This window comes from Balaenoptera acutorostrata, chromosome 10 (assembly GCF_949987535.1).
Source record: "Balaenoptera acutorostrata chromosome 10, mBalAcu1.1, whole genome shotgun sequence".
Lineage (NCBI taxonomy): Eukaryota > Metazoa > Chordata > Mammalia > Artiodactyla > Balaenopteridae > Balaenoptera > Balaenoptera acutorostrata.
Window position 1 is genome coordinate 97,577,793 of NC_080073.1, and position 18,240 is coordinate 97,596,032.

Genomic DNA, 18,240 nt, shown 5'->3' on the forward strand with positions numbered 1-18,240 from the left:
AATCTGACAGACTGGGTTTCTGCCTGTTGTGTGGCCTCAGGCAAGGTCCTTATCCCTCCCTCCCGACCCCAGTTTACATCTCTGTGGAGAGGGGGTTACCATTGTCTTATTTATTTATCTATCTATCTATTTACTTATGTATTTATTTATCTATCTATCTATCTATTTATTTATTTATGGCTGCGTTGGGTCTTCGTTGCTGCACGCGGGCTTTCTCTAGTTGCGGGGAGCAGGGGCTACTCTTCGTTGCAGTGTGCGGGCTTCTCATTGTGGTGGCTTCTCTTGTTGCAGAGCACGGGCTCTAGGCACACGGGCTTCAGTAGTTGTGGATCGCAGGCTCTAGAGCGCAGGCTCAGTAGTTGTGGTGCACGGGCCCAGTTACCCCGTGGCACGTGGGACCTTCCCGGACCAGGGCTCAAACCCGTGTCCCCTGCATTGGCAGACGGATTCTTAACCATTGCGCCACCAGGGAAGCCCAACCAGTGTCTTCTTGATATTCACAGTAGCCTTGTTCTATGAAGTCACTGTGAAAACGGAATTAGTGAACACTGAACCATTGTTCCTAGGAGAAATATAGGGTTAGGTTCCTGGGAGCCTCTGGTCACAATGTTTTCATCAACTGATCAATTTATTGTGTGTTATGTGTGGTTCTGTTTAAAGACACCTTGTTTAGTATATATTGTTGATCCATTAACCTTGAACTCATGGCCGACAGCACTACGACATGTCTGAACAAGGCATATCTAACACACATATTGTCTCCTAAAGCACATCACAGCCTTCTTGCATGGAGAGACACTAGACAGCACTTCAGCACTACACATGGGGACCATTTTAAACAGAGAGATCACCAACAAGAATCCAAAAAAAAAAGTGAAAAGCATGAGACTAAACAGACCACAAAAATGACACTTGTTTACAGTATGAGCTGAAACGAAAAGGCAGAGTATCACCTTCTTCAACTTCACTGGGAATGTACATGTGGGGCAACTCTGCACACGTCCATGGATGACTGCAAAAGTACCACGAGTATTGATTTTGGGGTCACAAATAAATTTTAGCGAATAAGCCAGATTTGCAAATACAGAATCTGTGCATAATGAGGATGGACTGTAATTGTACTTGCCTTGAGGTTTGCTGTGCAGATTAAAGGCAATAATCTAAAGAAAATGCTCAGCAGCTACTAGGCACTCAACAAGTGAGATCTATTTATGATCATTACCATTACTCTTAACCACTGTCATGTTCCCCGCCACCCCAACAGCGATGTAACCGCGGGGTGCACTCACCATCTCTCTCCATTCACCCCGCCCTGCATCTAGTTTCAAGCTCCAACCCTGCCATTCTCTGCTTGATATTCAAGTTCTTTCCAATGTTCACCCTCTCCTCCAAAAGAACTGACCTGGCCTCCTGGCCTCACATGCAATCCAGGTGTGCCTTCTTCTACGATTTTGCTTCTCGCTTACTCCCTCTCCTCTCTTGGAAATGTCCTCTGCCTCCTCACCCTTCACGCTGAAATATACCTATTCAGCCCTCAAGACTCTTGTTAGAAACATTTCTAAAACCCTTTCTAGCTGGAATTAATATTTCCCTCTTTTCAACCTCAATAACCATTTGTTTCTGTTCTCGTGAAGTTGTCATTTTCTCTACTTTGTTAAAACTTGTATGGACATGTTTTATTTCTCTAAATAGATGTGGGTAGATCTGATTCATCTTACCTTGCAAAACTCTTTCCATAACACCCTGTCCTTAGCTGCAGTAGATAGTAAGTGCTTACTGATTAAATATAATAACAGCAACAACAACAAAAACTCCAAGGTAGTTATGTTTTATTTTGTGCTTTACCAAACACATTTTTATTTGAGAAAGTCTACATATGAACAAACCAACTTAAATAAGAGTTCCTAATCTATGTTATTAATTTACATGAAAGCCAAAGGGAACCAATACTGGTTTTCTTAAAATCTGATGGTTTGTTCCTGAGTTTGCATCCTTATCCTTTTTAGCCTTTAGGTCCTTTTTCTGGCAAGTCATGAACCTTAAAATCAGGGCTAAATAATACAGGCACTGATATATTCTGAATTACATCATAGTTCCTTTCAACAGTTCCTTTCTAATAACCCAAACGAGAGTACTTGACACTTAGAGAGCACATTGCATCCAAATAATTTGAAAGTTGGGCAGACTGATTTGGTGCACTAACCCATTACTTCCCCTGCCTCTGGAATGGATCCTGGTGAAAGAGGAAAGCTACTAGTAATGGAGTTCTTGTTTGTGCTGAAACGGTACCGGGAAGGATCAGGGGGTATGATCACAATGCTTGGGGAACTGATTCTTTCCTCTTGGGCATTGGAAGCACACCTTATTTTTAAGGAAAAAGGACACAATGGGGTTTTTACAAGTTACTAAATATGTGCTTCTTTGTTCCTCCCAGTATAATTTTTCACCACCATCAGTTGTTTAAAAAGGAAAATCAAGGTACGTGCCTTGCTTGCATGATGTCCTCATGTGCCCTGTGTGGCTCTAGCATCCACACTGCTAATAGGGAGCTACAATGTGCCCCACCAGAGGATGCAAATGGTCCAACTAAAGGGGCAGCTGCGAGTGGGGAGGGGGAGAGGAAGGCAGGGGGCACGCCCACCCTTATCCGTGTACACCTGCAAATCACCTGCTCCTCCCCTGACATCACTCTCTCCTTCATGCCTTTTCACGCCTGCGAATTTAGAATAGGCATCAGCTCCCCTCACTTCCCATATTTGTGGGGTCATCTCAGCCACGAGCTGGGCCCCATATCCCTTTCTCTGAAATCAAAGATCTGAAATTTAGGAAGAAAGTGATGTGTACGTATCACTTACAAATCATCTTCCTCTCTATTCACAAATTCTGTTCGTGGAATAAATAAAGGTGCGTGTGTGCACGTGTGTGTAAGTGTGTGTGTGTGTGTGTGTATTTCAGGTAACCATATCACTGAATATCATGGTTCCTACTGAATGGGAACTGGGAAAGTTGGGGACTGAGGAAATTGTGGAAAGTATGCATGACCACACTGAGCATGGCAGGAACCCGGGTGGTAGGATCAATTTTTGACTTCCTTTAAGAGACGGAATATTGAAAGGAAGTGGGAAACTAGCCCATGAAATGCCATAATCCTTCTGACCTCAGAGGAGCATCTAATCCCAAACAACGTTAAATCCATCCTCCAAGAACAGCTTTCACCATAGAGATGCAACCTTGCTAGGGACAATCTGCTAGTTATTTGACAGAACACCCAGGTGGAAGTGAAAAACACAAGGTCCTCACTTTCCCTCTTAGTTGAAATATGCCTGAAAGTCAAGTTTCTCCTGAATCTTGGCCCAGGTCTACCAGGCTACCTTCCAAGGCATGGTCTCCCTATGGTTGTTCAGAGATATCATTTTCCTTTAGACAGATGGCATTTTCTTTTATAAACCTTCTAAATTCCTAGAATAAGAATATACCTTTTAATTAATAGCTGTTATAGGATGAACTGTGTTTCCCCCAAATTCATAAGTTGAAGCCCTAACCCCCAGTACCTCAGAATGTGACTGTATTTGGAGATAGAGCCTAGAAAGAGATAATCAAAGTTAAATGAGGTCATATGGGTGGGGTCCAAATCCAATAGGACTGGTGTCCTTATAAGAAGAGGAAAAGACACATGGATGTGCACACACAGAGGAAAAGCCATGTGAGGACACAGCAAGAAGGTGGCCATCCTCAAGAGAGGCCTCAGCAGACATCAACTCTTCCAACATCTTGATCTTGGACTTCCAGCCTCCAGAGATGCGAAAAAATAAATTTTTGTTGTTTAAGCCACCCCAGCTAGTGGTATTTTGTTATGGAAGCCCTAGTTTAATAGTAATTGGTTATTCATTAGCTATGGATTATCCAAAGTGATTTTCTTCTGCATTATTACGAAGAAAATTCTGTTTCTTAGTAACACACACATTCTTTCCTTTTGGGTCAATTTTCCTTAATACCGTATAGTTATGGACACCTGCCTGATAGGGCCAGATGGAGTTCAAGTTCTCAGCATTGTGGAGGGGAATGTTCTAAGGGTCTGTCATCTCTCTAGTTTTGACACAGTTATCTCATCTGTTCCTCTCAGTAGCCTTGGGTGTAGGGTAGGAATTGTTGTCATCATTTTATAAATGAGGAAACAGATTCAACTGAGTAATTTGCCCAGGACTGAACTCATAACCAATTCTTTCATTCCCACTCTCTCCACTGTTTCTCTCATGTCCCACTCTTTTTTTTCCCTTTTTCCTTAGCATTATAATATTTCCAAGTTCGGGGTGTTTTTACATTTCAAAATTTGCTTTGTTATTTTTGAATCTAGAATCTTATTTTTCTGTAATTCCATTGGATTTTTTTCTGTTTCTCTTAATTTTAGACGTTGGTGTTGTCTTTGCGGTAGGTTTCTTAGGAGAAGTCACTCTACACTATTCTTCACTCTGCCATTTTATGACCTATCCCAAGTGGGATTTTTTATTCAGTTAGTTTCCTTGAGAAACCCAGGCGATACCTAGAAGACCTTTTATGAAATCCCTTCTCTTAACCCCTTCCTTGTACCAGTGGATTCTGAATTTTACAGGAAAGTGAATACCTATGGAATGCAAAAGTAAAGGTCTTTTGACATCTTTACCCTTTAGATTAATTACATGACTGTCTTTGGACTTTAGAGTATGTGATGGGGAGCTTGTCTTATGGGAGGCATTAAATCCCTATGTTAGAAGTCTGCAAAGAGAAAATAGAAACACAGTCTTTAAGGGCTTGAACAAGGGTAGCAGATTCTCTCTTGTCCCCAGTGGACACTTGGAACTGGGTACTCATGGTCACTACCACCCATCGGCATGAGCTGGCCAAATAGGAGACACCTGTAGGGACTCTGCACTCAGCAAGTTCAGGAGGAGAAAAGGTCAGAGCCACAACTAATAGGAGGGCTGAAGCAGGGAAAAATCAAGCCTTCAGCACCAAACTACAATACTTCCCTGGGAAGGTTATCTGAGGCTTTCTAGAGACAAGGGCTACTTTGACCTTGTTAAACCACCCCTGATGTGGACCCCCAGCAGGACCATCAGGAGTGGTGTGATCCAGGGGTAGGGCACAGAGTCTGGGGACCAATATCCCCCATCTGATGCTGCCACTGATGTCCTGTGTGCCTTAAACTACTTCAATGGATTCTTCTGAGTAAAACATGGGGATAACGATGCCTCCTCATATAGAGGAATAGATGTGCTAATGACTTAATTCCAGAACATTTTGAGGATCACGAATGTTGATCTAAAGTTGCACAGCAAAGGGGAGGCAGGGATGAAGTGAGAGAGGAGCACTGACTTACATACACTACTAAATGTAAGATAGCTAGCTAGTGGGAAGCAGCCTCATAGCACAGGGAGATCAGCTCGGTGCTTTGTGTCCACCTAGAGGGGTGGGATAGGGAGGGTGGGAGGGAGACACAAGAGGGAAAGGATATGGGGATATATGTATACATATAGCTGATTCACTTGGTTGTACAGCAGAAACTAACACAACATTGTGAAGCAATTATACTCCAATAAAGATGTAATAAATAAATAAATAAAGTTGCACAGTATATGCTTTGTCTCTGGCATATCAAAAGGTACCAAAAGTGATAACAATAGTAACAGCAGATACTGATTATTAGACACTAACAGTGCCAGATACCATACTAGGTGCTGTTGTATTCACGTGGTATTTTATTTACCCCCATACAACCTCTGAGGTAAGTACTATCGCTATCCAATTTTACAGAGGAAGAAACTGAGCCTTAGAAAGGTCATGAAACTTCCCCAATGTCACTCACTGAATAGGTGGCAGAATTGGAATTCAAACCCAAGTCAATCGGAACACCAAAAAACGTATGCTCTTAACCAAAGCATCTATATTTCTATGAGAACTGGATTTTCAAGAGCTTCTCAATTTCATACCTTCTGACCAGTTGTCCCATAAACTATTGAACTGTCCCCGAAATGGACATCTAAACTGCAACCTGGCATCTGCACTGCATTTCCCAAACTGTCCCTCGCACTGAAAATAACGTAAAAATCCTCCGTGAGACCACAAGTCCTGGGTCTTGGTGTGAAAAATGTGGGCACCACAATTTAAGCAGATTACCAAATATTAGAGAATTAGAGAGGAAGAAAGTGCACTCAACACTAAAAGTGTTCAGGGTATCATGTACTCTTCTGTGATTTAGAAGGCACTGATGGATCTTGTGGTGTCTGGAGGTTACCCTTATGAATTTCCATCCTCATTATATTATTGAAGTGCAGAAACGCAGACTTCCAGCAAGTTTCAACAGATAGAAATCTGGATAAAAGGAACTCACTGTGCTGACGTTAATTATTTAAGCAGTGCTTTCTTGAGGGACTACCGTGGCTTGCAAAAGGGGCTCCATAAACTGTTTTCTTATATTATGAATATTTATAATTTTACGCTATCGATATTTCAAAAGTGGGCTTTAATTAGAAACCTCGTTATGCTCTGCCTTTTGACTTTGCCGTCATTGTTTAGTTTTGTTTGTTGAGCATCAGAAGATGGGGGTGTCAGGGCCACAGTAGAGAGAGGACTCTAGAAATTCACCGTCAGCTAAGTTTTTTCAATTCCCAAATATGGTCCATGATCTAAAAGATTTAAGAACCACTGACTCAAGATCATTTTTATTCTAGTACCCAAATATCCTCTTGCAGTGATAACTGTATCAGTCTAAGGAGTTGTTTATATTAGACACATTCAAATCATATAATTTGCCCAAAACTGGGAGTAGGATGGGAAAGAGGGGAAGGGAAGGGCAGCAGAAACTTGAAAACATCTTTGTAGGCATCATTCTAAGCACATTTTCCCTCTGGTTCTAACATCCCCATATTTTGTTTAGAGCACCTTCTGTGGTCAAGAAGAATAGCAATTAGAAATGAACTCTTCCATCCACCTCATTACAAATAACTGAATTTCGTTTCTCTTTATGGCTGAGTAATATTCCATTGTATATATGTGCCACATCTTCTTTCTCCATTCGTCTGTCGATGGACACTTAGGTTGCTTCCATGTCCTGGCTATTGTAAATAGAGCTGCAATGAACATTGTGGTACATGACTCTTTTTGAATTATGGTTTTCTCAGGGTATATGCCCAGTAGTGGGACTGCTGGGTCATATGGTAGTTTTATTTTTAGTTTTTTAAGGAACCTCCATACTGTTCTCCATAGTGACTGTATCAATTTACATTCCCACCAAAAGTGCAAGAGGGTTCCCTATTCTCCACACCCTCTCCAGCCTAGAGTCTGTCATACAGAGTGAAGTAAGTCAGAAAGAGAAAAACAAATACCGTATGCTAACACATATATATGGAATCTAAAAAAAAAAAAAAGGTTCTGAAGAACCTAGGGGCAGGACAGGAATAAAGACGCAGATGTAGAGAATGGACTTGAGGACATGGGGAGGGGGAAAGGTAAGCTGGGATGAAGTGAGAGAGTAGCATGGACTTATATATACTACCAAATGTAAAATAGATAGCTAGTGGGAAGCAGCTGCATAGCACAGGGAGATCAGCTTGGTGCTTTGTGACCATCTAGAGGGGTGGGATAGGGAGGGTGGGAGGGAGACGCAAGAGGGAGGAGATATGGGGATATATGTATATGTACAGCTGATTCACCTTGTTATACAGCAGAAACTAAAACACCATTGTAAAGCAGTTATACTCCAATAAAGAGGTTAAAAAAAAAAAAAAAAGAACTCTTTCAAACTCATGGCCTGCCTTATTTCTCAGGTTCTCTAGGACCCAGTGGAAAAAAAAAAAAAGAATCTTATTCATGCCAAGAGTGCTGTTATCAGTTTGCTTATTGATTTTTATCCCCATGCTGCAAACCTCAAAATGCCACAGCCCCAGCTGGGATCCCACCAAACCCATTCCTTTACTTATCCTTTCATTTTCCCAGTCATCTTTCTTTTTGATCCTTGACAACTTCTCCCTGCACCCACCTTCCGGGAATTAACAATTGCCCATTCAATTTTCCCTCTCCTGTCTCTTTAAGTCAGAAACTTCCCTAGGTTCCTAAGCGCTGGCGGCCTCCGCAGGCGTTCAGGACTCCCAGCAAGTCTCCATGGCAGTGAGATTTGCAAGTGAATCTCCCTGATCTGAAAAAATAGCACCAGTTTCCTAATCGATCTCTGACTTCCAGACATCTACAAAGGCACCAGTGGGTTTCAAGACATCCAGTGAAGCAAGTCCGAGGACTGAAAAACCAAATCAATTGATAGTGGCAGCTCCAAAAAGGGAAAAGTCCCCAAACTGAACAAAATACAAAACCAATATAAAATCCAACTGACAAGCACACAAACAGCAGTGCAATGCTTTAAGCCTCAAATGCCTACCTCACAGGTTTCCCAAAGCTCTCTGCTCACACAGGCACCCTCCCCTGCCTCTGCTCGCTGGCTCCCCAAAAACGACGCTTTCTTAGCCTGAGCAACAAATCTCAAGTGTCAGGCTCTGAAATACACATGCTACACACGCTCAGACAGCCTCTCCGTGCCGGGTAGCCCCTTCTCCTTCCCTCCCAGCCCCGGGCCAGCCCATGCCGATTCCCCGACAGGAGAGCAACTCCCTCATGGGATGGAACTGGGGAAGGGAAGAGCGCAGACAGGAGTTGGGGGTCAAATCAAGTCACCAAGGACTGGGGGGCCACCCATCCAGGCGGGAAGGGTCCATCGTATCCGTTTCCTAACCTTAAAACCCCTCCGCAGAAGGTTTCTCCAGCCTCGCTCAGATCCCAGAACAAGTTGGCAGACTCCTGGCGTCCCCTGCTCGCACCCAGACCCCTCCAAGGCGGCAACCCCCAGCCGGCAGGACGCGGATAGCTTCTTACCTTTACAAAGCCCCGGTTCTTAAAAGCCTGGCTGGAGCCTCCAAGGAGTCCTGCGTTTTCCTTGACATTGGAAGCCACCAGTTTCAGAAACAGGGCACATGTCTAAATGAAACAGAAAGTAACCCGGGAACCCAGGCCAGACCCCCGACCTGCACTCGGCTTTGCCTCTCCGCAGCCTCTATGAGTCCTGGGACTCAGCCAGCCCGCCCAGCTGTTTCAGCCCAGAGAGAATTCAGAGGAAACTGCAGCTTGCAAGTCTGGAACTCACGGCCTGGGCTATTTTTTTTTTTTTTTTTGAGTATTTGTTGAGCTTTTTAACATGCAGTTTGTCTCCTTCTGCAGGGAATTACTCAGTGAGCCTGTCACCTGACTCACAGCAGCTCCATTATATAATTCAAACTGTGCTATTTGAGTTCTGATCAGAAAACCACACTCCCCTCCCCCCATCTATCTCCCCTCCCCCGCTTCCTCGGCTTGGAGGGAGAGGCACTCAAAACAACAAACAATGAAAATTAATCTTTCTTGAAACTTCAGTGGAGGGACTTTCCCTGGCAGTCCAGTGGTTAAGACTTCGCCTTCCAATGCAGGGGGCGTGGGTTCGATCCCTGGTCGGGGAGCTAATATCCCACATGCCCGGCAGCCAAAAAACCAAAAAAACCCCATAAAAAAAACAGAAGCAATATTGTAACAAATTAAATAAAGACTTTAAAAATGGTCCACATCAAAAAAAATGTTTAAAAAGAGAAGAAATTTTAGTGGAGCTGCTGCATTTTTGCAGTGTATTTTTATTTCCCTTTGGTTTGATTTTTCTCCGGCAGAGGACTTCCTAAATGCCAATGCTGAGTTAGCAGGGATTTCTCAAGATGTAACTGTAGCAGTTTCCTTGATTTTCGTTTAGGACGGCTGTCTGTAGATTTAGGTAAATCAGTGAGTGGGTTTGCAAATGACAGAATGCATCATCAGTTGAAAAGCCTCAAGTAGATTTATAGCACCTGTGCAGATGAAATCCGAAACCTAGAATGTTTATTACTTTAGCCACAGTATCTAAGTTCCCTGAAATGTCAAAGGGGTAGATCGGGTTGAGAGGTCTTTAGCCAACCCCCTGCCCTGCCCTTGATCTTCCTAAACCCTCCTCCAGCCACCTCAAATAAGCATAACATCCAACTGAAAATTGCATGCTTGCTATGCAAACACCACTTAATGGCCAAACCCCATTCTCTACTATCAACAATGTGGAAATCCTTAAGGCCAATCTAGGTGGATATTTTGGAGACAGCACTTGTCTTGGGTGAAACTAAAAAAATTATTTCAGTCCCATTTTCCCCTTCCTAGCATCTCTCATCTCTGTTCAGATGATATATATTGAGGAGCAAGTATGTCAAAACAGAATTGACCCACGAATGAGACCTTTGAGAAATTTAGGTGGCATAAATGAGCATAACATTGAAAGCATCATGAAATAATCAACATTAAAAAAACTCCAACCTGTTTGCTCTTTCCATGTCAAAGCCAGATGAACTGTATGCCTTGGAGGATCTGGGCTCCCAGTCTCCTCCCAGCCAGTGGAGACATTGCTGAATATGGGATATACTCCAAAAGGACTGTTCAAGTCTAGGGGAACAAATGCTAACATTGGTCACCTTCTTTTGGTTTTTCCTGGTCTGATCTCTTTTCTCCCTTCTGCATTTCCCCACTCACATCCACCCAAGGAAATTACCTTGTCTTTCCTGCCAGACTCCACCAGTGTACTAACAGTAGATACCATTGCTATATTAAACTGTGTGACATCACACTGATACTGTGCCCAAAGAATAGCTTGCAAAATATTTTGTAACTATCTATCCACATATCCCTCTGAAGTGGGCAAGGGATAATTATTATTCTCTTTGTCCAGACCCAAAGAAAGCCAGTAATATAGGTGAGAATTAGAAGTCAAGTTTCCTACTCTCAGAGCTCTGTTTTACAAAGGAAGACCAAGATACACAGGAAAAAACAAAAACAAAAACACATGAATGTGTAAACCTGAATGACAGATTGATGTCTGTTTATACCTCTCTCTCCAGGTGTGGTAAATACAATGTATTGTGGCAGTTGCTATGGTAACTACTTCTTTCTTAATGAGAATAAGGCTATATAGTAAAATATTAGAAAACATCAGGTGGTGAGTGTGGTGTTCCAAGGTCAAAGGACAACCCTGCCTGAAAAAGTGTCAGCGTCACACCCCCTACCGGACTCCCCACCATGTTGTGATGGTTACAAAATTCCTGAGCCTACCTGGGTGACAGGACCTGTCCCAAATAAGGAAAGGCATCTGCCCTGCCCCACTCCCACCCTATAGAAGGAAGGTATATGTGCCTCCACCAATCAGTAAACGAAATTTTCACCTCGGACCATTCCTTTGTTTTCTGGCTATAAAAACTGATCAATAGCACATGTTCAGGCTCGACTCTCCCAGACTACTAAGAAGTCGGCCTGCTGTTCTGACAGGGACCCTTCCCTCTAATAAATTCTATCTTCTTTACATTCTGCCTAGAGTCTGGAAATTCTTTTCCAACCCACGTTCGGACCACAACAGTGAGACCCATACTAGTAATGGGAAGAAAAGCAATAACGCAAAATATACCTTTGGTCTGCATATAGTCCTTCAATATTGACACTGCAAAAATCAAATTTCCTAGACCAGTGTTGTCCAACAGAAATACAGTATGAACCACGTATGTAATTTAAAATTTTCTAGCTGTTGCGTTAAAAAAGAAAAAAAAAAACTGGTGAAATTAATTTTGGTAATATATCTGCTTGACAAACACCAGCTGTCCAGCCCAGGGGCCCATCTACCTCCTACCTCAAATCCAGTATATTCAAAATATTGTTTCAGACTTCCCTGGTGGCGCAGTGGTTAAGAATCCGCCTGCCAATGCAGGGGACACGGGTTCGAGCCCTGATCCACATGCCGCAGAGCAAATAAGCACGTGCGCCACAACTACTGAGCCTGCGCTCTAGAGCCCACAAGCCACAACTACTGACCCCATGTGCCACAACTACTAAAGCCCGCGTGCCTACAGCCCGTGCTCCGCAACAAGAGAAGCCACCGCAATGAGAAGCCCGTGGACCGCAACGAAGAGTAGCCCCCGCTCGCCGCAACTAGAGAAAGCCTGTGTGCACAGCAACGAAGACCCAACGCAGCCAAAAATATATTAATTAATTAATTAATTAAAATTTTTAAAATCTTAAAAAAATATTGTTTCAACACGTAATAATATAAAATTATTAACAGAATATTTTATATTCTTTTCTTCATACTAAATCTCTGAAATCTGATATGAATTGTATGTGTTTTACACTCAGATCACATCTCAGTTAAGAGGAGCTACATCTCAAGTGTTCAATGGCCACAAGGGGCCAGTGGCTACCACATTAGATGGCCCAGCTTCACGCTATATTCGGTCATTTTGGCTTGAAATTTGTTCTGTGAGTACACATTTGTCTATCTCTACTTGGAACTTTTAGAAAAATGAATTGCATTCATTTGGTTCTAGCTTTATGGCATAATTCAAGTGGCGTTCTCTTGGGTGGAGCAAGAAAATATCAAATAAGCTTGGAATTGAAATAGTATTAAAGATTCAGCTTCTTTCGTGCCACCAGAGGATCGTGAAGATTAAAAAAATAAACCTCAGGTTTATAAAAAGTTCCTTCCTTGGGTTGTCCCAATCGCCCAAGTTAGGGACCTCAGAGTCATGCTGACTGTCCTTTCTATGTACCCCCTCTCTCTGTCCTCTTCTCTCAGCCCCTCACCTTTTTTCAAGTCTGAGGACCTCTGCGATAATCTAGATGAACCCAAGAACTCGTGCCCGGTCTCCCTGCCTCCACTCTCCACCCATTCAAGTTCATATTCTATCCTGCCTTCAGCGTGAACATGCACTGAAAGCAGACATTAATCATGGAGCTTCTCAGGACTTCCCTGGTGGTCCAGTGGGTAAGACTCCACGCTGCCAATGCAGGAGGGCCCGGGGTCGATCCCTGTTCAGGGAACTAGATCCCGCATGCATGCCGAAACTAAGAAGTCCGCATGCTGCAACGAAGATCCCGCGTGCCGCAAATAAGACCTGGCACAGCCAAAATAAGTATTAAAAAAAAAAAATCATGGAGCTTCTCAGCTTAAAGCCTTTAATAGCAACCTGCTAACTTTCAAATAAAATCCATACTCCTTGTCATGATATAAGGCAATCATCAATTGGCCTTCTGGGAACTTTCTGGCCCATCTCCTGGCTAACCATTCTTTGATTTTACCCAGGTCTACATTCTTGACTGTGCCACGATTTCCGTGACTCCATGACTTTGTTTAAAGTCTGTTCCTTCTGCCTGGAATGTCCTTCCTTAAAATGACTACCCCTCACCAAACAGCAAAATCCATCCAGCCTAGCTCCAATATTTACTGTAGCTTTCCTTGATCTTGCAAAATTAACAGCCAACTCATCTGTGTTATCATGGCACTTTTATAAATAGATGTGTTATAACATTTAGCACATTCTATTATAATTATATGCTATGCTAGACAAAGATTTCCTCAAGAAGGGGAACCACACACCACTTACTTTTGAATTCACCTTGGGATATAACAGGATCTCAATAAATGCCTAAGGAATTCTACTACTCTCTTCTTCCCATTTCTCCTTCTTCTAATTGTCTAACCACATGGTACATCCTCACCATCATTACCATCACCATCATTACATAGCAGCCAATATTTATTTGTACTACTGTGTACCAGACACTGTGTTAAGCATTTTACATAAATTTCATTTAATTCCAACAACAAATCTACAAGGTAGGAACTTAGCCTCGATTTTTAATAGCTGTGGTATCTTGAATGCCATTTCATTCTTTCAACAGGTGTTTTAAGGTCATTCTTAGAAACACTGGTTATGACAAGTAGATACTCAGGTATGCTTCTAAAGAACGCAAGATTGCATACTTGATTGTTAACTCATTTGTCAACAGGCTATTGCATGTGTCTTGTTTTACAGTTTTAGTCTCTACATCTCTTCAATGCTTCCAATTCTTAGTGGGCTGAGAAAACAGAAAACCTAAGTTAATAATATTTTGTGCAGAATAAGAGTATGGTGGCTTTGAGTAAGGGCATGAGAAACCCTGCCCCATCGATATCACAGGACGTGACATTTAGGTTTGTTGCTCAGAGTCATTTTGGGGTTTATATCTGGCTCTTGAGTCATTTCCACATAATTCAGTTTAGTCGTGCTTTAAAGAGTAGGGGGATCGACACCAAATGCTGATGAGGATGTGGAGCAACAGGAACGCTCACTTGTTGCTGGTGGGAATGCGAAACGGCACAGTCACTTCGGAAGACAGTTTGGTGGTTTCTTTCAAAACTAAACATACTCTTGCCTTGCAATCCAGCAGTTGCACTCCTTGGCATTTGCCCAAATGGACTGAAAACTTATATCCACTCAAAAACCTGCACACAGATGTTTAGAGTAACTTTATTCGTAATTGTCAAAACTTGAAAGCAACCAAGATGTCCTTCAGCAGGTGAATGAATAAACTGTGGTGCACCCAGGCAGTGGAATATTATTCACGCTAAAAAGAATGAGCTATGAAGCCATGAAAAGACACAGAGGAACCTTAAATGTCCATTACTAAGTGAAAGAAGTCAATCCGAAAAGTCTCCATAAGGCACGATTCCAAGTATATGACATTCTGGGAAAGGCAAAACAATGTTGACAGTAAAAAGATCAGTGGTTGCCAGGAGTTGGGAGGACGGGAGGGATAAGTGGAGCACAGAGAGATTTTTAGGGCAATGAAGCTACTCTATATGATATTATAATGTATGTCATTATACATTTGTCCCAACTCATTGAATGGACGGCACCAAGGATGAAACCTTATGTAACCTAAGGACTTTGGGTGATAGAGATGTGTCAGGGTCGTCCTTGTAGTAACGTGTCAGTGTAGATGCTTCAGTTGTAACACATGTAGCACTCTGGTGCCTGATGCTGACAGCGGGGGAGGCCAGTGCATGGGTGGGGGTAGGGTATACGGGAACTCTCTGTACTTTCTGTTCAATTTTGCTGTGAGCCGAAACTGCTCTAAAAAATAAAATCTATTTTTAAAAAAGTGTAGGGACCAGAGAATGGCTTGCCCATGGGTGCCCAGAGACCGTGCTCACTGGCTTCTGGCTTGAGATACAAGTTGTTTTCCTGCTAGGTTGTCAGTTGCTCAAATTTATTAACCGCTTTCTCCACTTTGTTTCCACAACACCACTAAATAAACGGCATGTACTCAGGGATTAATAAATTCTCGTTTAAATGAAATGAAGGGAAAACACACTTAATGCTTCGAATAATAAATACGTATTTCCACCCACAGACACAGCATAATGGCCTTAGTGTCAACAGAAAACCTCTTACTGAGGCGGTTTCTGGAGACTCTGGAGCCTGGGATGGCCTCAGGCTTGGAGGAGGGGTTGCCCTGGAAGGTCTGGTGGTTGGGGGGGCGGCTAGAAGAGCGGCTAAGTTGAGAAAATTTAACTCTCTCTTTGACTCAAGCCTGGACATGCTCTCCGTGCCCTCAGGGACCAGCCCTTGGTCATCACCTGGCGGATTTACAATACGTTGCCCAGAGCGGGGCTAACTGCTGAGCAAAGTACTTGCCCTGTGGGCCTCAGTTTCCTCATCTGTAAAAAGGGATGGCAATATTGTGGGTTACTGTGGGTGTTACACGAGATCATGTCTATAATCACTCTGACACAGTGACAGTGTTAACTGATGGACAATGTTTACTCTTAGTATTACATATTATTAGATATTACATGATAATAATAAAGCATTGGAGATGCCATTAGGGGGCTCAAATGATGACAGTGCCTGTGTGAACCCCTCTTCTGCTATCTCACCACACCTTCTTTCTACTCAGTTTGCTGTTGGCACATATTAAGATGGTGAATTTATCGACTTCCATGACCTCTGTCTTCCTTCCTTCCCTCCCTCCTTCCTTCCCTCCCTCCTTCCTTCCCTCCCTCCCTCCCTCTTTCCTTCCTTCCTTCCTTCCTTCCTTCCGTCCATCCCTCCCTTCTTCCTTCTTTATTTTCTTCTTTCCTCCCCCACCTCTTCTCGTTTTCTCTCTCTTTCCATTTATTATTTTTTAAACGAGCTTATTTTGTCCCTTGCTATTCTTGGCCAACTAACTAAGACTCTTTGTATTGAGATCTTCTTGCCAAAGTCACATTAAGCTCACCAGGTTGCTAAACTTAGACCAGCCTGTTTCTGTTCTCTCGGAAGACCTGCAATACCATAAATAAGAGAGGTAGCATGTCAAAAGATTCTTGTTCACAGCTAAGGGGGCTGCTTCACACAGAGCTTCCCAGAAGGAAGACAGAGCCTGACAGGAAGAAGATCTCAGGACTCAGGCATAATCTATAAAAGAGCAGTTAATACCTCACTCCCTGCCAAGTCAAGGCGACTGCCAATCTCAGAAGCCATCTTTCAAATTGCTTTTTGGCCAGCTCAGCATAGGGTCCATGTGACAGCTCTACTTTGTGAGAACAAGAGAAAAAAGCAGTTTCCCAGAGGGGTAGGCAGTTTCCTTTTCTTTCTACAAGATAAATACCCTTTAATTCTCTCCAAAGCACCGTGTGGAATTTATGTGATGACCTGTGTCCAAAAAGGACTAAGACCCAAGAAAGACACAAGAGGGGAGAGGGGACACACAGTGGCCTTAAAAATGGGGCGAGTGAGGTTTTGAAAGGCGGAGAATGCGGTGGAGAGAGCTCTGGGATTGAACTCTAGGCCTGCCCCCTGCTCACTGGAGGCAAATTAATTAGCCTCTGTTCTTCCCGTGTGAGATGCTAATGATAATAAACTGGGGGGAAGTCTGGGGTGACGTCTGTAATGCATATATCAGGTGGCCTGGTGGAGAGCAGATGCAGAATGAACCAGCCAGGTGGGTAGAGCCTCCATTCTTCATGTCTAAAGTGTAAAGAGACTGCCGTGTTCCTTCTGTAAAGTTCTTTGGTGGAAGTTAAATGAAACCTCCAGCGAAGGGTAAAGACCACGTGTGTGTGTCTTCCCTCTTACACCCCTGCCCCCCCGCCCCGGCCCCAGATCTCCATGCTGCAGATTATATTTTCCACAGATGGACACAACTATACCTCCCATCCCACATACTGGTCTAGAATCTCGCCACTCCCCTGTCAAGCGGTGGGATCGAATTCCTCTCCCTCTGAATCTGGGGGAGGGGAGGGGTGCTTGGATTGTGCTTGTAGCCTGTGCAGTAGGAGCCTTTCTGTGGGACCACAGAGGCTAGGTCATAAAAGGCAATGCAGCTTCCACCTTATTAGCTGGAATACTTGCTCTTGAAGCCTTCAGCTGGCACGTAAGCAGGTGACTGCATTGGGGTCACCATGCTATGAGGAAGCCCAACCTGGCCCACGTGCAGAGACCATGGAGAGAATTTCCAGAAGCCCCACCCTCTCCCCCAACCCCACATCACTGACTGACAGCAACCTCAAGAGAGACCGGAGCCAAAAATCACACATCTGAGCCCTTCCTGAACTCTCGATCCATGTTGATAGAATGTAGGTGATAACACACAACAAAACCCAACTGGGGAACATCCCCAGCAGTACAGCGGTTAAGACTGCATGCTTCCACTGCAGGGAGTGCGGGTTCGATCCCTGGTCAGGGAGCTAGGATCCCACATGCCACGCGGTGCAGCCAAAAAAACCAAAAAAAAAAAAACCCCAAAAAACAACCATGATTGGAAGAGAATCATGGCCTCCGCTACACTCTCCTAGAGCAACGTAACATAGGGTTCAAGGATCAGACCTGGGAACTGGGGAGAGCCAGGGTTTAAACTGACCCTACTACTTCAGCTTGTGACCCTTAACAAGTCCGCATGTCTAAAAAGGTGATAAAAATAATGCCTAGGGACTTCCCTGGTGGTCCAGTGGTAAAGAATCCGCTTTCCAATGCAGGGGATGTGGGGTCGATCCCTGGTCGGGGAACTAAGATCCCACATGTCTAGGGGCAGCGAAGCCTGTGCGCCACAACTACTGAGCCCGTGCACCTCAACTAGAGAGACAAAACCCACACGCCACAATGCAGAGCCCGTGCACTGCAACAAAAGATCCTGCATGTCACGGCTAAGACCCGACGCAGGCATAAAAATAAAATAATAATAATAATGCCTAGGTCATTGGATTATTGTCAGGGTAAATGAGGTGGTTCATGTTAAGTTCTTAGTATCATGACTGGCAGCGAGCAGACACACATCTTCGAGACTGTTTGTCATTACCCTCATCACCACCACTAACTCTATTCTAATCAT

The 18,240-nt window shown here is 43.6% G+C and overlaps 1 protein-coding gene across 4 annotated transcripts in view; it reads right to left on the bottom strand.

Annotated features, from left to right (window-relative positions):
* The window catches only part of PHACTR1 (phosphatase and actin regulator 1), a 594,117-nt gene that overhangs the window by 348,537 nt on the left and 227,340 nt on the right, over window positions 1-18,240 (bottom strand). The window contains exon 1 of one of the 4 annotated variants that reach the window (XM_028164475.2): window positions 10,384-10,450. The exons of 2 other annotated variants lie outside the window; for them this stretch is intronic. The gene's annotated coding sequence lies outside the window, so the exon portion shown is untranslated. Of the gene's footprint in view, window positions 1-8,898; window positions 9,090-10,383; window positions 10,451-18,240 lie in introns of those variants that run through there. One more of the 4 variants, XM_007173958.3, reaches the window with a different exon arrangement.